We start from the raw sequence: 24,072 nt of genomic DNA, 5'->3' as shown, positions 1-24,072 counted from the left end.
AGGGACCATGGCGCCCTGTCAGGGACCATGGCGCCCTGAAGGGACCATGGCACCCTGAGGGGACCATGGCGCCCTGAAGGGACCATGGCGCCCTGAGGGGACCATGGCGGCCCACAGGGACCATGGCGCCCTGAAGGGACCAGGGCACCCCACAGGGACCATGGCACCCTATGTGGGACCCACGGTCAGATTCCAGGGCTCGCAAACAATCACAGAAAGTCAAATGCAGAAAATCAAAAGTCAACATTCAGTCAACTCACCTCGTCCAGTGGCTCATCGTCGATCACGGCCTGTCGCAGGATCTCAATCCTCGTGGGATGCTTCGGTCGTCGTGAAGGCATGATGATGGCTATGTGGGCTCCACTGCAATAGACAATATTTAGAAATCAACAAAGTGACAAATGCAAATGTCACTTTCAAGGTATATACTTTCATTCCTTTACATTTACTTTCAAAACCCTAATTTTCCTCTATCACTCATTTCATCATAACTTGAGTTTGGGAGATGCGATTTTCGAACCTTTTTTTGCGTAGGAATTGTATTTTCATTCCCCTACTCTTGGGATGTTCCAAAAAGTGCTCTGATGAAGCCTTTTCAGTGAACATCCCTCATCAATACTCTCTTACACAATTTGTCGTAAGTAAACATGCTACCTTGTTTCACCTCCCTAATAAGAAAGTCGAAACAGGGGGGGCATATAGCTACTCACAAATTTCATCACTTTCCTTAGTAAGCATTATAGGTGATTTTGTGATCTAACGTGTGTTTTGTAGGGTGCGGTTCCTAACTATGTACTGCAGATACCGTAGGGGGCTTCGTTCGACGAACTTATGGACATATCCTTTTTCAAATAATGTTTACTTTCCTGTACTTTAGCTTGCATATGCACATAGTACTCATATGACCACTAAAGTGGGGGCTAAATGTAGCGTCATAAATTGTACGCACTTGCTAGGGTGGTACAATTTCACACCTAGTTTAGCACCCGCCTTGGTGCATTTTACATTTTGCATTGCATTTCTCCTTTAGCACTTAATTAATCAAATTAATTAGGTCTAAGGTCCTATTTCATCATCCTTCACATCATAAAGTCAGGCCCTTTCATTAAAGTGTGCCCCTTTTCATGTTATTCCTCAAATACATCATCTAATCAAAAACCCTAATTAGGCCCTATTTTGAACTTGTGGGCTTGATTTCGGGGGTCAAAACATCTTGAAATCACCTGTAACTTCGGGATTCTCTCTAAAATCATCATATCTGACGGCCCTGGAAATTTGGTGAAAATTTGCCGAGACCATGGCGCCCGGAGTGCACACGGTCTCGGACATTTTTCCCGAAATTTTAGGAGCACGATCCAATCATAAAATAAAGCTTAACCCCAAGAAATTGGCAGGAGATTCAATCTCTAGGTCAGCCAAAAGACGAAATTACGACCTAGGGTTTCATACATAAGAGCTCTCTTTCTTCATTTGAAGGGATCCGATTTTTTTTTTCAGGAACCTCATATGCAGTGAAAGAGCAGATCTTTTGGAAGACTTCAACAAAATTCAAGATCCCTCTATCAAGCATTTATCAATTCCATTCATCCATTTAGGGCTTGGAAGACATTGAAGAACAATAGGAGATTACCAATTGAAGATTGGCTTGTACCCCTCCCTTGGGGGTTGGGTATGATTTCATGTTGTTTTCATGTCTTTGCATAAGCTTCAATATATCATTTATTCATGCTTTAGATCACTTTGCATCTTGATTTAGAGCATTTATATTATCATTTACAAGAAATTAGGGTTTACTTTCTAGGTTGCTCTAGCTTGCTTGCTTGCATTTTAGATCTTGCACACACACAAGGTCTGCACACACATTACTTTTACAGTACAACTTGGCTATTCGTGGAGGTGGAAATCACCGAAGCGGGGGTTTGACTAAGGCAAAACCCTATATAGCTGCCCAAACACCTTTTTCAGATACAAGTGCAGGTTTCGGGACTCGGACGACGCCGCAGGTTGCAGATCTAGGAAAAGCAGGTCGAGACAACACCCCACACCAAATTGCAGAGCAAAATACCAGGACAGGGGCATGGGGCACCCTGGTCCTGCCAGGACAGGGGCACTGGGCGCCCTGGTCCCTAGGACAGAGGCGCTGGGCGCCCTGGTCCTCCTGACAGATAGCATTTTAGACAGTTTTCCAGAGTGCAAAACAATAGTTTCAGGTGCAGTTCCGAGACAGAATCAGGACAGTACGCCCGCACCCCCGTCCCGAACATTTTCAGTCAAATTTTGACTTTGGGTACGCATCTGCATTCTTGTTTTATCCTTGTGTTCATAGCTCTCCATTGTTTAAGTTCAATTCTGCAATCTTGTTGTTAGCTCGTACTTGCATTTTAGGTTTAGGAATTGAACTTGCATAATCTTACCTTTCAATTACAACAAAGGAATAGAAATCCTAATAGGTAGCCTGTGGCTCTCTCTTTCACAAAAAGAAGTAGCCAATTGTGTGATACCTCTAGGCTCTTTCATATTCCGTAATGTGTGTCAAAAGGTAGGATTAGGGCATGATAACCTAGTCTCGCTTTTTCTCCCACACAGATACCTATTAAACATCCATTTCTAGCATTGCAAGAAGATCATAAAATATTCACCATTCTTTTGTTTAACATTGCATAAATCCAGCATCTCATTCCTTACATTGTAGGAGTATTGTGAAATAAATCTATTCACGAGTTCTTCAAAAGATTTGATTCCAGATGGTAATCTTGAAAACCATTCCATTGATTGTCCATTTAAAATCCTAAGGAAAAGACGCATCAGGTAAATTTCATCATGTGCAAAGTCCATACTCATAGTACAAAACTCCCTAATGTGATCCTGAGGATCAAATTTTCCATCATATTTGTCATATTTAGCGATCTCGTATTGCTGTGGAAATGGTATCATATTCAATTTTTTATTGAAAGGATATGGGCAAATATCTTCCAATGAATACTTCTTGGAGCTTGTTCCATTTTTAATATCTTGTATCTGTTGTCATAGAGTTTGCATTTGTTGAGTAAGGTTTAACAATGGATTATCCATATAGTTTCTCCTTATTTCTTCATAAGTTATTTTATCACTATGCTCTCTTCTTGTGTCATCACATTCTTTTCTTATGTCTTCATGACTTTCTTTGTTTACATCTTCGTTATTTGGATCATCCATGTTTTGGGTGTTACTTGTCTCTGCATCTTGTTTCAAGCTTTCTATGTTAAAGTCTTGTGTCAATTTAGCTCATGATTTTGCCAATATCAAAAGATATTTCTCTTTTTGCTTTGCCAATAATTTTTCCATTAGTCTATCAAATTTGAAATCCTACTCAAGGTCTCAAATGGTGTTATTGACCACTTCTTCGTCAATAGCCATATACCCAGAAGTTTGTAACATTGGATTATCTTCTTCCTTCATTTGTTTTTGTTATTTTCTAAGTTGTTCGTATTGAGCTCTTATCCAAACTGGCATGTGATTGTTTCAAAACTTTTGATATTTCAAAATGACAAGTCAATAGGTGATTATTGGTTTCAGAAGATATGCTTTGTTGATTTTACCACTATTGTTTGTTTGTTGTGATAAAGCATCTCTTTGTTGAAAAGCACATCTTTGCAAAATTTCTCTGTCAAATTATGTCCCACAACCATGAAAATGGTGTAGGAATGTCCTATGTTCTAATAAGATCTTGCGATTGATATACAAGAATATTACTTTTCTAAGTAGCTTTATAATCGGGTTTTCTTTTCTTAAGGTGATACTTATAAGTCATATAAGCATCTGGTAGTTTACAAGTTTGTTTGATTCCAAAGTTGGTGTAATTCTCTTAGGATTCCCAAAGATACTGAGAGGGGGGGGGGGTGTGGGATGAATCAGTATCTTGTTGGTAAATGGAAATTCTTGACTTATTAAATGAAAAGCATTCCAAAACTATGTACCGGTAAACCAAAATTAATGCAGTAAATAAGAACAACAACCACAACATGAAAGACACACCATAACACAATTTTTTTAATGAGGAAACCCGGTGTGGGAAAAACCTCAGTGGGATTTGTGACCCACAATATTCACTTATTGGCCAATAAGAGAATATTATTGTTACAATAGGGGCCTGCACATGGAGGAAGGCCAACTGCCTAAAGCTCACTTCTTACATGCAAAAATGCAAAAGAGAAGTCTCACTAACTTACAAAAGTGGATTATGAAAATCCAATGTCATGTACTGCTACAAAAGGGCATCTGCTATGCCAGATCCAATATCGATTTAAGCTCTGCAACTTCCAAAACCTTATTCCAAACTCTACCTTAATGTTCACACATAATATCCATCATATATCCTACCTACAAACGTTCTCTAAGATCTCATACTTATATATGAGCCTTATTACAATATGCCTTGTCGGCTTTCAAAAAGATATTACAATTAATTACATTTTGCAATAAATAAAATCCTATCGGTCAGGATGCCCATAATCAATCTTTATCGGTCCCGATGCCAGTGTCTATGTCTGTGCCAGTCTCTACTGCTGTAATAGGATTGTAAGGTTGCCATCAATAACAATACATTCAATCACCTACAATTTATCATTGGAGTGTGCATTTGCCAACAATCTCCCCCTTTGGCATTGATGGCAACACTCATGAGAAAAATCCAAAAAGTGTTGTCCAAAAAAATGTCTTACCAAAACTATCAAAACTGTGTGCTTGACGTGCTCCCCCTGAGTAGGTGATCTCTTCTGTCATATCCTTTTTCTCATATACTACTACTCCCCCTTTGGCATCAATGACAAAGGTTTCCATTCAATGTCAATTGAGAATAGTTCCTGTCTAGTTCTCTGTAACCTGTTGATTACAATCTGATAAATTTCTGCTAAGGCAATATTTAGATTGTTGCTTCTGTTCTCTGAATTGTATCAGTGAGAAAGTGCATTTGCTCTTTCAGTGTCTTAAGTCCTAGAACAAGAGCCTCAAAAATCTCTTTTCTCAAAGAGATGAGAATATCTAGTTTAGGACTTAGTCTGCACTTAAGTTCTTTTGCCTTAACCTTTATCATTTCTTTGTCTTTCTCAAGCTTTTCTATTTTCTCTTCAAATCCTGCAATTTCCTGTTCAATTACTAATATATATTTGCTTACTGGCCAATAAGAGAATATTACTATTACAATAGGGGCCTGCACATGTAGGAAGGCCAACTGTCTAAAGCTCACTTCTTACATACAAAAGAGAAGTCTCACTAACTTAAAAAAGTGGATTATGAAAATCCAATGTCATCTACTGCTACAAAAGGGCATCTGCTATGCCAGATCCAGTACCGGTTTAAGCTCTGCAACTTCCAAAACCTTATTCCAAACTCTGCCTTAATGTTCGCACATAATATTGATCATATATCCTACCTACAAATGTTCTCTAAGATCTCATACTTATATATGAGCCTTATTACAATATGCCTTGTCGACTTTCAAAAAGATATTACAATTAATTACATTTTGCAATAAATAAAATCCTTGTCGGCTAGGATGCTGGTAATCAATCATTGCCGATGCCAGTGTCGGTGCCTGTGTCTATGCCTTTACCAGTGTCTGTCGGTGCCATAGGATTGTAAGGTTTCCATCAATGACAATACCTTCAATCACCTACAATTTCTCATTGGAGTGTGCATTTGCCAACAATCTCCCCCTTTGGCATTGATGGCAACACTTGTGAGAAAAATCCAAAAAGTGTTGTCCAAAAAAATATCTAACCAAAACTGTCAAAACTATGTGCTCGATGTGCTCCCCCTGAGCAGGTGATCTCTTCTATCATATCCTTTTTCTCATCTACTACTACTCCCTCTTTGGCATCAATGACAAAGGTTGTCATTCAATGTCAATTGAGTGTAGTTCTTATCTAGTTCCCTGTAACCTATTGATTACAATCTGATAAATTTTTGCTAAGGCAATATTTAGACTGTTATTGAACCTCCCACTGTCCTTTATTGCTACTGCTATTCTTTGAATTGTACCGATGAGAAAGTGCATTTTCTCTTCCGATGTCTTAAGTCCTAGAACAAGAGCCCCATAATTCTCTTTTCTCAAAGAGATGAGAATATCCAGTTTAGGACTTACTTTGCACTTAAGTTCTTTTGCCTTAACCTTTATCATTTCTTTGTCTTTCTCAAGCTTTTCTATTTTCTCTTCAAATCCTGCAATTTCCTATTCAATTACTAATATTGATTCTAATGAAACTATCAAGTTGTCAGCAATATCATTTATTTCCTTCTAGGCTATGTCGATCTCTTTATCTATGTCTTTTGTCAAAATGTCTATTTTACATGCGTCTCTATACAATTTCTAAAAGTCCAAAATTGTGTTACCTAATACCGATAATAAGGTTTCCATATGTTCCTTATTATTCTTTACTGTCTCCTCAAAGAATTTTTCTTTCTCTTTATTCATTTTCTCTCTGAAGGTGTCTTCATTTATCTGATCTAGTGTTATTAGGTTGCCAGTTATATACTTAGACAATGTATCTAGTTGGCTCAAAGAGTCTTTATTCTCTATGTTACATTTTGGAGCTATCATCTTCAAAATTGATAAAGTTTCATCTATAGCCTTATACGCTAGTGCATTACACTCTGTTATTTTCTTTATTGAATCTAATAGTACCTCTATTACATTTGTTGGTCTAAAATGTGTCATGGATGTTCTAGATGACTGTCCAACTATTTTTACAATCTGTAAACCACTGGTGGTAGTGATAGCTTTGCTTTCCTCTTTCTCTGGAGGATTAGTTTGAGTTTGCATTTCTGCTACCAAAGGCTTGGGCTTGTCCGATGTGGCCAGTGGCATTGTCTATGAAGGAGCCTTTTGCTCCACCTATTTCTCAATGTTTTTCCCTATATGAACCTATTGCTGTACTGGTTTCTCAGTGTCCTCTCCTGATGGTGTCTCTGTTTGTGCCTCTGAAGATTTTACTGTGGTGTCCAATGCCGGTTTTTCTTTGTATACCTCTGTACTATCTACTGTCAGTGACTCAGTAGGTTTTTCAGTTTCAGTAGTTGCCAGTGGCTCAGTAGATGCATCAGTATGCAGATCTATGGTCTCTACCTTTCATGTGTCCAAGGGTTCATTTGATTTTTCAGTTTGTTGTTCTACCCCAATTCCAATGTTTTCAACTGCAAAATTTCCTATTGGTGGCTCAGCTGCCACATCTCTTTTGTCAGTTGTTTCCTTATCCACCACAATATTGAATTCCTGTGTGTCAATATTCATTGTGTATAGCACCTTAGAATTAGGATTTGTATCCTCATGTGGTGTTTCCATACTCTCCATTGCCAGTTGTGTGTCAATAGTTTATACCAGTGGAGTATCAGAAGGAGGTGGGGGTAAGTTATCTATCACCTTTATGCTTGGAGGTCGACCTACCTTACCTTTTCTTTTTGATAGACTTTAAAGGTCTTTGGTCTCTTAAGCTCTTCTTGTTTCTCCTTTTCAACAAAAAATATATCCCCCTTGTCTGCAGTTTCTTTTGTTATTTCATTTACTCTACCTACCATCAGTGCTACATGCTGGTGACTGGTTGAGAATACTGTCTAGTTATCCTCACTAATTAATTCATCTATCTCTTGAATGGAGTTCACTGGGTGAACTACAAGTAGTTTCTCTATTTTTATCTTTTTATCTAATTCCAGAATAGCTACCCTTTTAGCTTCTAATCTTCTATACAAGTCATTTGGTATATCATCAACCACTTCCATCAAAAACTTCTTGTAAATATCAAGATGTAAAATAACACTATTTTCTATACTTTCTTTTTCATCATCTGATAGTGTATTATACAACTTGCTGATGTTAGCCAATTTCCCATCTTCAGTTATCTCATCTAGAAGTTTGTCCAAAGGTGGAATAACCTATTTTTCTTTCCTTTTCTTTGGTGTCAACTTCCTTGCCAGAGCCCTAACTGCCTGTTGTTTTTGTCTTGTTCTTTTTGGTGTAGGAGTAGGTGCCAGTGAAAGTTTTCTTTTCTTGACTACCCTTTTAAATTCTGCTGGTATTTCACTGTCAAAGGAAGTAGCAATCGGTGAAAGATGTGCTTCTGGTTGTAGTCCTTCCAATTCACTCTCCTTAATGCCAGTTTTGTTTAATACATATTCTTTTATTGTTTTTGCCTGTCTTGTTCCCTTCCTCACTATCTGTTTAGTTTTCTTGATTCTTTTCTTAGATTGGATTTTTCTTTCTATGGTCTCCACATTGCCAAAAAATTTCTCAGTTGGTTCCTCAGGTGCTTCTAAGAGGGCTTTAGCATAGGTTTCAACTATGTTGTCATCAATGCCAAAGGGGGAGATTGTTGGCAAATGCACACTCCAATGAGAAATTGTAGGTGATAGAAGGTATTGTCATTCATGGCAACCTTACAATCACCTACAATTTCTCATTTGAGTGTGCATTTGCCAACAAATTCTGATTTTGATATGACCTAGGTTCAAAATAGGAAAGATATATCCAAGATAATGAACACAAGATGAATTGATCAAGCTTTGTGATAGAGGATTTGATATATCCTGATGAGAAACTTGACAATGATGTTTATTTTTGCACTTAAAATGTTTGAATCAATAGCTTGTTGAATTTTTATGCTTATGGAAACCTTTTGGAAATAGCCTATTGGATTAGTGACCTAGTCATTGAACTAGTTTGAAAATGTGTGATAGTTTAGAGACAAAACTACTCAAGAAGTGTTTTGATATTGATGTTGAAATTTTGGTTTGATATTCTTTTTTAGATGTGAAAAAGCCTTTGTGCTAACTCTTGTGGACCAGAGTGCTAACTTATGGGATAAAAGCACTATTTTGTTGCTTGAAAGCGCTATTCTGATTATATTTCAAGGATTTTTCTCAAATCCTTCAGCAAGTTGTTGGATTTTCACTCATTTTTAGATGATGATTTTCTTCAATTTTTGACCATTTTGAACATGTCATAGACATAGAAGACACGCTATTTTTTTTTTTTGAAAAACAAAATGCATAAGCAAGTACAAATCCTATGGCAGGCTGAGACAATAATTGTTGAATATCACATGGGGTTTCCCCCGAGGCTATGCTATTCAAAGCAGATATTTAGATGCTTGACCCCACTAGCTCCACCCTTGGTGCTCACTTCTCTAGGGCAGCCAAGCACCATTTTCCATGAAAACTCCCCATGGAAAACTTTATATCTCTACTAAGAACCATATGTGTGTGAGTCACTTCAGAGGTCCGACCTCCTGCGCCAACAATTAGAAGGATTTTGGCAACTAATACAAGTTTTTTTTAGTAGAGGCTTCCGTTCACGTGGCCATACATGCGACACTTTCAGCTTTGTAAATATAGAAGGTTCCGAGCCTATAGAGGTTACGCTCCATAGGGTTTAAGGGGAAACATAGTGTCGGTATGAACTTATCAGTACATGTTGCTTGTGACTTTCATCACAAACATGACTTATTTAGAGTAGATTAGAAGGACTCGAAATTAGCCCTTTTCCACTTTGGGTCATTCCTCTCTCACTAGCCCCCTCAAGGCAGCTTGAGAAGGCAGACCCTCGAAAGCTTATACATAAAAGAAAGTACGTCTGGTTTTTTGATCACCGTATGATGGTGAGAGCATACTTAACTACTACTTCATCTAGCACGAAAAACATAAGTTCATTTTAGCCTTCTAAAATCTATGTGCAACTATTTTTAAAGAAGTCACTCAAAATGCAATTTGCATGCTGTTAATTTATCCCATTAGTTAAGATAAATGAGCATTACATGATGTGTTACATTCCAAATAGAACTCTTAATTAACTAGATGAGAAAATGCATGAAATTTGCTTTAAAAACATTCTTGCACATGTATGTCAGTAGTTTGAAAAATTTAAGTTCTTGGACATTCAGACCTACAAGAAAATTTTGTGTTGCAAATTAAAGCGCTATCCTAACAAATGTGTTGTCTTTCACCTCTAAAGCGCTAACCTATAGGACAAAAGCACTACTCTGCGGACTAAGAAGCGAGAATTATCTGACAAAAGCGTTAACTAAACTAACAAATGAGCTAACCTGAAGGACAAAAGCATTGTTCTAAAGATTAAATGCATTGATTTATGAATAAAAGTGCTAACCTAAATGACAAATGCACTAACCTGCAAGACAAAAGTGCTAACCTATCAAATAAAGGCACTGTTAGAACTCACATAGGCATGAATCTGTATTACAAATGCGTTAAATTTTCTTTTTGCAAGAATTATACAGGATATTAGAAAGAATATGTGAGGCTCTAAGCCCCACGGTGGGCGCCAAAATGTGTTGACTTGAATTTCATCATCAGAATACTACCTGCAACATGTTAGTTTCACAAAATACAAAGGAAATGCTATAGGAAATCCAAAATCAGCCAATGAAACTACATGAAATACATATAAAATAAAAACATTATTTTTACCTTCATGATTTAAGTCTCATTGTGTCCTAACTCCATTGTTCCTAGTTGCAGATGGTGTGCTCTCAAACAAGCATTGATAGCTTACAAGATGGCATATTAAGAATGGACTGATAATTGATAGTTAACTGATACTATGATATGTAATGCTAAATGATTATGCTAAATGATTAAGCTATTTGCTTCAAGATTAAAACTCACGGATGCATAAGTTTTCACAAATGATTAGCTTGAAAACTCACTTGAAGACTAACTCTTTCTCAACTCAAACTCTTGATTTTATAGACTTTGAGAGGATAAGATGATGTGGCCTAGATCAACAGTCATGATTAGATCTGCAGATTTGGATGGCTGTGAGAAAAGGTCAAGGTTGAGAGAAAAGGGGGAAGGATAAGACAAGTGTCACTCATCTCACCTTGACTGCGTTGCTGACTGAGAGAATCTAGGGATGGTTGGAGAAGATTTAGGCATGAGAGGACAAGTGGACTCAAGTCCTTCCTAAGATGTAGGGATGTTGGAGAGAATATAGAAGAAAATTTAATAAATATATGTACATACACAATATTTCATTAAATTTGGAGGTTGGAGATAAGTGACTAATAAATGTTTTATTTATATTAGTTTTGTTGAATTAATTTAGCCACATGCTTGATGAGTTGGCAAAGGGAAGATGAAGTGGAGATGGAAGGTGAGTTGGAAAAGAGATTAAATAGTTTAGAAATTATTTAATATTTGAGACTATAGGATAGAAGAATAACCATTAGATATTAGATATTCAAATGATTGGAGGAAATAATTGGATAGATGAATTAATTAATAAAATATTTCAATTAAATTAATTAATAGAAAGAAATGAAATGAATTAAATAAATTAATCTTTTCAAATTAATTATTTAATAGAAGAATACATATTAAATAAATATAAAATATTTATTTAATCGCTCATAGCCATTTTTATGTGTATATAGGAAGTAAATGCTATATCAAAAGAGATGATTCAATTGGAAAGTTTGATCCTAGATGTGATGAAGGGACATTTCTTGGTTATTCAATTCAAAGAAAAGCATATAGATATTATAACAAAAGAATGCAGAAAATTGTGGAGAGTGCTAATGTGAAAGTGGATGAACATTATAGATATCATTCTATATCATATAATAGGGAATCGGCAGTGGAAATGATCATAATTGAATCGGCAATGCCTCAACCTGTACAGGAAGCTGAGACAATTACACCGACATAATTAGAAAATTCAACTATGACTAATGATTAGAGCAGTGAACTTGAAGTTAAAAAGACACCAAGGTATGTAAGATTAAATCATTCTAAAGATCAAATTATAAAATGACTCTTATATATAAGAGAGATCATTGTAGACATTTTGTAAGGTTGAAGAAGAAAGATAGAAGATCATATTTAGGCGAAATAAGGCAGACCTATTACGTGAATTATAGGTTAAGGGTTTATGTAAGAAGAAGAGAAGAAACCGGTACTAGATCTGGCATTATAGATGCTATTCTGAAGCGATACAAGATACTGGATTTGTATAATCCATCATTATAAGTCAGTATTGAGTAGTGAGCTCTAGGCATTTGGCCTTCCTACATGTGCATGCCCCTCTTGTAAGTAATATTCTCTTATTGGCTAGTAAGTGAATATTGTGGGTCACAAATCCCACCAAGGTTTTTCCCACACTGGGTTTCCTCATTAAATCATTGTGTTATGGTGTGTTTTTCATGTGGTTGTTTTTAATTATGTTTATTGCATTATTTCTTGCATACCGATACACTGTTATAATATGCTCTACATGTTTTAAGTTAAGAAATTCTATTCACCGGTTAGATACTGATTCACCCCCCCTCTTAGTATCTATGGGAATCCTAACAATTGGTATCAGAGCTTGGTCCTCTATTTTCAGAAGCCTAACAACTTGAGGAAGATCTTGACATCGGTAGATATGGAAAATCTGATGAAGCAACTACAAGCAGCTCTTTCAAACTATGATGCAGAGAAATTGAAAAATATCAAATTAGAAGATGATCTAAAGGTAGCTCAAGATATCATTCAGGCACTTCAAGAAAATCTTACCATTCCAAGAAACAAGAGGAGAACTTTGTGAAAAGATGCAAAATGAGAATGATGAAAAGGAATCACTTAATGATCAAATAAGCAAGTTGAAGTTGGAGAACATAACAATGAAGAATGAGATGCAGGATATGACTATGAGATTTTGTAAAGAAATTGAAGATAGAAAGAAGAATGAAGAAGATTTGACCAGAAGACTAAGTGATGCTACAAATGAAAACACAAGACTTAGTTATGAAAATGATTTATTGAAGACAGATCTAATGCACACTCAGAATGACTCAAATGAATTGATGAGGCAGAAAGAAATATTAGAAAGAGAACTAGATACTACAAATCAACATAAAGAAAAATTCAAGAAAAGCTCAGAGGAACTTGGTAACTTGCTGAAAAATCAAAAACCTAAAGGTGACACTTTTGGAATTGGCTTTGAAGTTGGTGAAAGCTCCGATACTACAAACATAGAGGATCATAGCAAACCGGTAAGGAAACCTAATGCTTATAAATTCAATAGAAAAAGATTTAACTATAATAAGTATGGTCATAGAGAAAATGAATGTAGATCTAGAAACTATCAGAATATCAACACACCCACCGGCCAATGTTCAAAATGCAACAAAGTTGGTCACAACTCTGAAAATTGCAGAATGAATGTGAGATGTTATGTTTGTCGAAGATTTGGACACCTATCTAATCAATGTAGAACACAAACCAGCATAGGTTATGGGAAAGCTATTCAAAAGAATAATGTGACTTGCTATGCATGTAACAAAATCAAACATATTGCAAAATTCTATAGAAGCAAAGGATCACCGGTAGACAACAAAAGTTCTATCTTGAAAGGGAAATAAAAAGTTGAAGAGGTAAAACAAGAATTCTCAAAACAATTGATTAGAAAAGCTGATCTAAATGTTGGGAATACTCCTCCACCGGTACAACCAATCAACACTCCATCGGCAGAACAAAGTATTACTCTACCGGTAGAACAGAGTAGTGCTCCACCGGCAAGAAGTTCTTCATCAATTTGAAGAAAGTTTCTTTGAGGGTTTGGCAATCTAATGACACATGTGTTATTATTCCCTCAGTTAGAGATGAGAAGTTGGAAATTACTTCTATACTGGCAGACAATGTTAAGTGAATACTTAACCAGCATGCATTAAATGTGGTAGATGGAAAAATAAACATTATAAATTTGTGGTTTTGGCTCCATTTCATTTCACCATGATTTCAACTAGTTCCCGAGGTAGCAAAGAAAGATGACAATATAGGTGCTTTTTCCCAAATTCCCAAGGAAGTTGTTTTCGCAGAAGATCCCTGAATATATATTCATTACAACATAGAGGAATTAGGAGATGAAGAGATCAAAACAATGTATAAATCCATCATATGTGATAATTCTAGAAATGTAAAACCGGAACATAAAATCATTGAAACCCTAGGATTTATTGAAATCCTCTACATTCCTAAATTTCCCAAGGATGTGATTAGGATAGTCTTAAGTAGGGTAGATGGTGAATTTTTCTAGTTAGATGCAATTCACAAAATTACCAAGGAAGTTGTGAAAGCTGTCACAGGGTTACTGTTCACCGGTAAAAGATGAGACAAGACTAAGAAGGTCTCAAATGACCTAGTAACTAAACTAACTGGTGCAACATCAAATAGAAGGTTCTTGAGGGTAAATGATGTAACAAATATAAATGTGAGAATTGTTAGCATGATTTTAGGGTATAAAGCTACTCATGCAAATAGACTCAACTTGGTTTCAAGTTTATGCATTAAGAGTGCTTATGACATGATTACAGACAATGTGAAAATTGACATATGTGAATGGTTAAAAGATGAGTTAATTGACAACTTAGGCAAGATAAAGAAAGATAAGAAAGGAACTTTTAGGTTTGGTAATCTGCTTGTATGCTTGATGCTACACATAACCAAATAGGTTCTCAGTATAGGCTACAAAGAACTTGGATTTTATATACCGGTAGGAAAACATTTAACATAACTATTGAATAACATGGGTGAAGATAAGGAAAAGAACATTCATGACTACTTTCAAGTACTTAAGGCCAAAATGAAGAAGAAAATCAGATTATCATAGAAGATTGTTGACAAATACAAGGGTGATATATGTTTTGTAATAAAAAAGGATGAGATCTCGATGGAAGCAGTCATCCCAAGAACAATCTGGGTAACAAAGATGGGTTATGAGACAGATGATCATATAATTAAAACTTATGTTAAAGCACTTCTAGAAGCACCAGATAAACCAAAGGAAGAAGTATTTGGTAGTTTTGAGACCATGTAAAGTCAAATTCAATCTAAGAAGAGAGTGAAAAAGGTTGAAGCAGTTGTGAGAAGAGGCTCTAGACAAGCTAAAGCTATTAAAGAAGATGTATTGAAACAAACCAATATCACTGAGGATGAGTTAGGAACTCTACAACCCGAAACTCACCTATCACCGGTAGCTACTTTTTTGGAGAATGGCATGCCTGTAACTTTCAAAAGAGTTGTAAGGAAAAGAAATCCTTCATCGGCAACCACACCCTCACCTAGGAGAACTAGACAGAAACAACAAGCAGTGAGATCTCCGGTTAGAAAGACTACACCAAAGAAGAAATTGACACCAAAGAAGAAGACAAAAAAAAACATGGCCCCTCTTGACATATTGCTAAATGAAATTATAGAGGAAGGGAAACTAAAGAATATAAAGAAATTGTACGACACTCTGACAATAGATGAAAAAGAACAAGTGGAAAATAGTGTTATTTTGCACATGGACATGTATAAGAAATTTTTGATGGAAGTGATAGATGAAGTACCGGATGAACCGTTCAAAAGACTGGAAGCAAGAAGATAAGCTATTATAGAGCTTGATAAGAAAATTAAAATTGAAAAGTTACTAGTTGTTTACCCAGTAAACTCACCTAAGGAGATAGATGATTTAATTGTAGAAGCCAACCGGTTAGTATTCTCTACTACACACTGGCATATTGCTTTAATGGTTGGAAGAGTTAATGAGGTAACTGAAGAAATAGAAAATGCATGGGATACATTCCTAGTTGAAAAAGAAAAATAGGAAGAGTACATGAGCCACAAACCTATAAAGGTATATCAGAAGGACAAGGACAAGGGTAAAGGAAAAATTGGTGGACCTCCTAGTATCAAAGTAAAAGACAACTTACCCCCAACTCCTTTGATTACATCACTGGTAACAACAACTATAGAAGATCAACCGACAATTGAAAGTATGGATGTAGAGGATGTCAATCCTAATCCTGAAGTCTTATACACAGTAGATGTTGATACACAAAAGATCAACATTGTGGTAGATAAAGATACAACTGATAAGGCAAACATGGCTAGTGAGCCACCAATAACTGAGAAAACTGATCAAACACAAGAGAAACCGATAGATGATAACACAGAGCAACAAATAATGAAACAAGAAGAGAAAAAGGCTCTAGAATAGGAATAGGTATAGGAACAGAGTCATGAGGAAACAATACAACTAGCAAAAGGAGAAGTACACAAACCATTGCTTTAGGAAATGCAAACACAAAAAGACCTACCAGAGGTCACAACAATCTCGGTTACTTCCTCCACTGGCGGAATTCAGAATGTTGGTTTCTCCTCAGCAGGCCACAAATCAACAAATGTAACTGAAGTACTCTTAGATTTAATCAAAAGGATAACAGATTGTAGTTCACAGGCTTATAAAGCTATAGATGACACAATCCCAATTTTGAAGGTAATAGCTCCTAACTGTAACATAAACAATAAGGATTCTTTAAAACAACTTGATACTTTGTGTAAATACATCATTGAGAACACAGTGACTATTGAGCAAATAAAGGAAGAGACTTTGAAGAATAAGGTAGAAATTGAAAAGCAAAAATTCTTTGAAGATTAGATAAAAAAGTGTACAAGGGAATTTGACACACTTCTACAAGAACTGTGCAACTTATTAAAGGAATTTAAAACTCTGTATAAAGATACTTGCAAAACAAACTTTTTGACAATAGACATAGATAAGAAGATGAGCAAGGTACATGATGAAATCAATAAACTTGCAGACAGTTTTGTTAACTCACCTGATACATTATCAGTTTTTGAACAGAAGATAACAACTTTTGAGGAAGAGTTACTTAAGCTAGGAAGAGAAAAGGAGAGAATAGTGGATAAGGCAAAGAATTTGAGACTAAGACTGAGTCCAAGATTGGAATATCTAGCATTCATGCGGAAGAAAATATCTGAGGCACTTGTACAGGGACAAAGAACACTGATAGAGCATATGCAACACCTCACCGATACAGTTCAAAGAACAGAGACAACAATAAGAGACAGTAAGAAGTTTATGGAGAGTATAAACTTGATTTTGGCAGATCTATTTCAAATTGTAACTACCTAGTTACAAGGTTGAGGCTACAACTCTATTGACACCTTGACAACCTTTGTCATTGACGCCAAAGGGGGAGTAGTAGTATGAGAAAATAACCAGAAAAAGACTTATCTGCTCAGGGGGAGCTCTTATATTTTTGGTAACATATTTTTGGAAACATAGTTTTCGGTTATAGTTTTGGATACACTTTTGAATTTTCTCATGAGTGTTGCCATCAATGCCAAAGGGGGAGATTGCTGGCATATGCACACTCCAATGACACATTGTAGGTGATTGAAGGTTTTGTCATTGATGGCAACCTTACAATCCTATGGCACCGGCAAGGCATTACACCAGCACTAGCAAGATCAGACTCTACACCGGCACTCAGACCATCAGCACCAGCACAGAGAAAGGAAGCATACCGGCATAGAGGCCGACAGGATTTTTGATATATTATATTTTGTTTATTATTGTAAAAACTTTGTAAGCTGACTTGGCAAATTGTAAAATGACTCTTATATATAAGAGAGATAATTGTAGAGATTTTGTAAGGTTGAAGAAGAAAGATAGAAGATCGTATTTAGGTGAAATAAGGGAGACCTATTATGTGAATTATAGGTTTAGGGTTTATGTAAGAAGCAGAGCAGAAACCGGTATTGGATCTGGCATCATAGATGCTATTATGAAGTAGTACAAGATACTGGATTTGTATAATCCATCATTGTAAGTTAGTATTGAGCAGTGAGCTCTAGGTGGTTGGCCTTCCTGCATGTGCAAGCCCCTCTTGAAAGTAATATTCTCTTATTGGCTAGTAAGTGAATATTGTGGGTCACAAATCCCACCGAGGTTTTTCCCACACCGGGTTTCCTTGTTAAATCATTCTGTTATGGTGTATTTTTCATGTGGTTGTTTTTAATTCTATTTATTGCATTATTTCTTGCATACCAGTACACTGTTATAATATGCTCTACATGTTTTAAGTTAAGAAATTCTATTCACCGGTTAGATACTGATTCACCCCCCCCTCTCAGTATCTGTGGGAATCCTAATAGATCTTATTGTAATATCTTTTAGGTGGTCAACCTAATAGGTTTAGGCCTTAGGGTTTGTATAAATAAGAGGTAGAAACTCTTTGTAAAGTATCATGGTTATTGAAAGGTCATGGTCAAGGAATGTAATGTGTGAATATTGTAATATCATTCAGGAAAAGGAATTGGTAGATCATTGGTGATCGTATTGGATTTAGAAGAGGATTTAGTCCTCTAACATTCAGCTTAACCAAGACTGTAATCAAGCATGGTAGATGCTATTTCTAGAAGTTCACTCTATTGGATTGTTGTCCATTTATCTTGAGATGGTTGTAGCCTCTCTGTAGTAGGTGAGACTCTTTTGTAATGAGTAGTACGCTCTAGGCAGTGTGCCTTCCTGCAAGTGCAGGCCCCTCATTGTAACTCAAACTTTCTGCAGAAGTATCATATGACTGTGGGTAGGTTTCCCACTGTGGTTTTTCCCTTTCTGGGTTTTCCACATACAAATCATGGTGTTAAGTGGTATGGTTTCTTTGCATTGATTATCTAGTTAATTATTAAGTTATATTGTTTACCGATATCTTTTCCTACCGACATTTGTATGTACTTTACCTATACTTGATTTGTTTAAGGTTGTATTGTGGATTAAAAGTTGTAATCTATTAGCAACTGATTCACCCCCCCTCTCAGTTGTTCACTAGTTATCCTAACAAATGGAATAGTGGAAAGGGAGAACAAAACTATCCTATATTCTTCAAGGTTAATGATGATGGAAGCCAAATTGCCTGATATCTATTGAAGAGAAGCTGTCAATCCTGTGGTACACACTTTCAACAAAGACAAAATAAAAGGTGATACTGGTAAGAATCCTTATGAATTATGGTTCGGTCATGCTCCTACTGTTAGATATTTCAGAATTTTTGGAAGTAAATGTTATATTAGAAGAGATGATGCATTAGGGAAATTTGATCCTAGATGTGATGAAGGAATATTTTTGGGTTATTCTACTAAAAAGAAAGCATATAGATGTTATAGAAAAAGACTAAATAGGATAATGGAAAGCATAAATGTCAAAGTGGATGAGCAAGGTAATAATTAGATCAGATTATATGACTATGGACCGACAGATGAGATTGTTAGATCAAAATCGGTTGCACAAGATTTAGTTAAGAGCATTGATCTAGTTGCTTCAGTAACATCAAAAAATTCCACAGTGACTGTTGATGAGGAGAAAGAGTCAGAAAGTCTAGATAATTCAAAGACTCCCAGGTATGTAAAGCTAAATCATTCTAAAGATCAGATCATTGGAGACAAAAGGAAAGGTGTGATGACAAGGAGAAGGTTACCTACTGAAGAGGTATGTTTAATTCCTCAAATTGAACCAGAATCTTTTATTGAAGCAAGTAAAGATGAGAATTGGATGAGAGCTATGAAAGAAGAATTGAATCAGATAGAAAAGAGTAAAACATGGGAATTGGTTCCTAGGCCTAAAGATAAAAATGTTATTGGAACCAAATGGGTTTTCAGGAATAAATTAAATGAGGAAGGTTAGGTTTTAAGAAACAAGGCTAGATTAGTTTGCAAAGGATATTCATAGGAAGGAGTTGATTATGATGAAACTTATGCTCTAGTTGCTAGGCTATTTCTTGCCTATGTTGCACACAAGAACTACAAGGTATATCAAATGGATTTTATATGTGCATTTATAAATGGAGGTCTTGAGGAGAAAGTCTACATTGAGCAACTTGATGGATTTCCATTATTAGAGGACAAGGACATGGTTTCTAGATTGAAGAAAGCTTTATATGGATTAAAACAAGCCCCTAGAGCATGGTATGGTAGATTAGATAAATATCTTTCAAAGCTCAGTTTTAGCAAAGGTAATACTAATAGTAACTTATATTATAAGATTGAGCATGATGACATAGTAATCATTGAAGCCTTTGTTGATGATATCACTTTTGGAGGAGAATAAAGTTTATGCATGAAATTTGCTTATGATATGAAGAATGAATTTGAAATGTCAATGATTGGAGAGATGAATTTTTTCTTAGGTTTGAAGATTACTCAAACTGATAATGGTATTTTCATTTGTCAAACTAAGCATGTGAAAGAATTTCTTAAGAAATTTGGTCTTGAAAATTCAAAACCTATTGGTACTCCTATGATAATGAGTTGTAAATTGTCTAAGGAAGATGAATCTCATAGAGTGAACCCATATAGATACAAATCAATGATTGGTGGATTATTGTACTTAACTCAAACTAGACTGAATATAATAAATGCTATCTGCATTGCTTCTAGATTTCAGTCAGATCCGAGAGGAAGTCATGATATTGTTGTTAAAACAATATTCAGATATTTGGTAGAAACAATAGATTATGGGTTACAGTATCCAAAGGATGATGATTTGAGATTATGTTCCTATAAAGACTCAAATTTGGTAGAAGATGTTGATGACTGGAAGAGAACTATAGGTGGTGCATTCTGTTGTTCTCGATTTTTGATTTCCTTATCTTCTCTATAAGAATTTTCAAGCCTCTATCACATATGGAGAGAACAACAAGAAAATAGAAGTCTAAGACCACATTTAACAAGGTTTATACAAAAACCTTCTACACTTCAAGCTTACACTAAGCTTAGGCAGGTACACCTTTTGTGAATGCTTTTCACAATTATGACAAAAGATTCACAGAAAACTAGTGTCAACATTCTGCAAATCTTATCACCTTAACATTACTGAATGTAAAAGAAAAAATCGTGTTCATTTTTAGTTTTGATCTCCAAGAAGGCTATAAAACTCAACAAACTATACCAGTACCTTATCTGGGCTTTAGAGTCACCTAGAATTAGGTAAGAATTCTCAATAGAAAACTCACATACACATCATTACATCAATTTCACTAAATCTATATATGCTTGACATATATAAACTTTCACCTTATGCTAGACCCAACCATCAAATTCAAGCAAAATTATTGATTACCAATGAGAAGATTTTAAGTATATCTAATTTCCCCCTTTGAGAGAAAAACCTAAAACATTTCCGTAAATTGCATTGCAACTCATTTGATTAAACAATCCTAGATTATCTAATCAAACTAGTACATCAATCATACATTCAAGAAGACAACATGAGTCAAGGTTCAAAATGTTCTGATCTGTATATTAATATCCTTCATCAAATTTTTACATAACTCAGAATGATTTTCCAAAAATACTAGAAAACCCTAAATATATTTTTTGCTAGAGTTTCTTTTCAAATTCTTGTAATCCCCATCTCAGTAGTCCTGGTATCCATTTATAGAGATATGGATGCAACCAGCTACAGACTTCTCTAGAAAATGATATTCTAATCCTAACCACCATTTTCCTCCAAAATTTTACGTTTCTCAAAAATTGAAAAAAATATCTAACAACCATGATAGCCAACTAACTTTCTTAATGCATTACAAAATTGATGACTCGAGTCTTTGATTCTTTAAAACCAATAACCCCCGAATAAACCTGTTGCAACAACTAACTGCTTTCAATTTCTTTGGGATCACCAACTATCTGAGTATCAGTTGATTCCTTTTGTGCTTTCACTCCTTTCATCACATACTTGGCTTCTCATTCTTTAAAAGTGTCATCATTAGGCTAGGAAAAGCTGACAATTTTCTTTTTCAACTTATTTACTCTTTTCCATGTATTCTTTAATTGCTTAACTTTGGTTTCCAAAAAACCATAATGTGACTTTATCTTTTCAATTTCCTAAATTGTTTGAATGAATAAAGATGTATCATCTGAATTAATGAAATCATTTATCTATAGAGATAATTTGTGGCCTAACTCGCCAAGCCATACCTCTTTATCTTTTAACTTGTTGGTACTAACAAAACCTCCCGGGAAAAGTTCAAACTTCTAGTTAGCATATTCTTTTCTATACAGGTTTTCTCTCCATTCTAGGCTAGCTCTTTCTTTTGCCAATCCAGACATACCTTTCACTAATTTGTAGGTGGATTTAACAATAGCATCAACATCTTCTTGGGATAAGAACATGAGTTCTAAGTCCACCTCCCTAGCCATCCATTTATTTAAAATTGTCTAGAATAGCCTTGTCATCCTTCAAAGAAATCAACATGCTCAAAACGTTTTCATATATATATATACACAATAGAAGTTGTGACTTTGTCAGCAAACTTCAAAATTGTGCCCCTGATCTTCTCCTCATATTTACTTGCAAAAATGGCCTGAGCCTACCTCAATTTTTCCATTTCATCCTGGATAGTCTCAGTAGATTGAAAACTAGGAGTCATAGGGGAAGGGGGAAACTCAATGATTGGAATAGTAGTTGGAGGTTTTGCTGGAGAGGAGGAAATCATCAAAGTAGAAGGTTTGCCTTTCTGATGCTGCCCTACTATCTGATTCTTCAATTTTGCAATTGTACTATCCTTTTGAGCTATTTCAATTTTAGCTTCATTATAAGCTTTTATGATTAACTCCAATTTTACCTAGAGATTAGCCTTTTCCTTGGCCCCTTTCTCAGCTACAGCCATATTGAATTTTGCAGATTCCAAAGTTGTATTAACAACCTCTACCACCCTTGTGTCCTTCACCCTCTTCAAAATCATGTTTCTAGAATAGCTGGACTCTATGGAGTCTTTCTTCTTTTTGCTCTCCTCCCTTCTTAATGACCACATGAATAAGGTAGCATGATCATTACTGTAGGTCACTCTCTCTAGGGGCTTTGTTTCCTTTCTGACTTCTTGAAGAATTAGTGCATCTACTATGTCTCATTCAGGGAGAATCAAAACTCCAGCTTTTGCAATCATCTTCTTTCCTTTCTCAGGGATAATGGTCTCAAATTTTGTCAACATTTCCTGCATCATGGACATTCATTTTTCCTCTTCTCACATCTTGCCTTAAATTGTTCTATATTTTTCCTCCAAACAAACTATAGAAAGGATCCTGTTTTGATAAAATTATCATCTGCCAGAAATTCCTCCCTAGCATGCTTAATGAGAAGGTACAATTATTTACCTACAAATTCCTCTATAGTCAAGTCCATTTGGGCACTTGCTGGTTCTTCTGGCATTCCTTCTTGAAACTCTTCATATGTGCAAGCAATTTTCCCAGGACTTTCTAATTGCAATAGTTGCTCTGCTACAGCATGCTCATCTCCTACATGTATTGGGGATTGGGAAGCAGAATACAAAGGCTCATTTAGGGGAATCTTGGATCTCAACCACATCTTCTAGTGCCCTTTTTCCTTTTGAAGTAGAAGTCTCATCCCTTATCGACATTAGTACACTATACTTTGACCTTTTATGCACTACATATTCACTTGGGGGAATCACCTTGGCATAGGCAAGCTTGGCTAAAACTAGTTTAGCCTTTTCAAGATTAGCTTTCATCATAGCCTCCTTCTTCTCCTTCAAGGTCTACATTAAATCCTCAAAATAAACTACCCAAAACTTGATCTTTTCTTCAAAAGGATTAAAGCTAACCAAGGGATTATAACTGCTATCAAAATGGTGAATAAAATCCAAGGTTTTCTTGAAGGTTATCCATTTTTCCTTCCTTATTTCTTGTTCATCTTAATTGAACGCATTCCTTATTAAATACTTAGGGAAGTGAAACTAGTGGACCCTACCTGCACATCTGGCCTTCTTCTTAAACATATTGTTGAAGAAATCCTCTGGATCAACAAACCTCACCATCGCAGTAGACAACCTATATGGCTAAAGAAAACCATCAAAATGTGTCTAACCACCCTTAGTGATTACAAACTAATGTGCCAAGGTAATAGTTGGGAAAATTGTTCCCTTCCCCTTATTTGTCAATTTTTCTTAATGCAGGCCTCCGATTTGTCTTAGGATCTCAACCATTCTTATCTTCAAGGGACATGATAGGGGAGTAGATATGGAGTTCCTCTGAAACTATAGACTCTAAACACAATGGAGAATGGGTACAAATATATATCACCCCAGTTGTGTACAATTTTGATATCTTCAACAAATTATTTAGGCCTAAGGAATTCAAGGAGATCTTTAAGAATCCTAGGGTTTTCTGGGCACAAAAGGATTCTAAGCCTAGATGCAAAACATCTATCAAACTTTAAGTAACATGCATCCTCTCTATCCCAAG

The sequence above is a fragment of the Cryptomeria japonica genome, chromosome 6, assembly GCF_030272615.1.
Source record: "Cryptomeria japonica chromosome 6, Sugi_1.0, whole genome shotgun sequence".
Taxonomy (NCBI): domain Eukaryota; kingdom Viridiplantae; phylum Streptophyta; class Pinopsida; order Cupressales; family Cupressaceae; genus Cryptomeria; species Cryptomeria japonica.
This window is presented reverse-complemented; position numbering follows the sequence as displayed.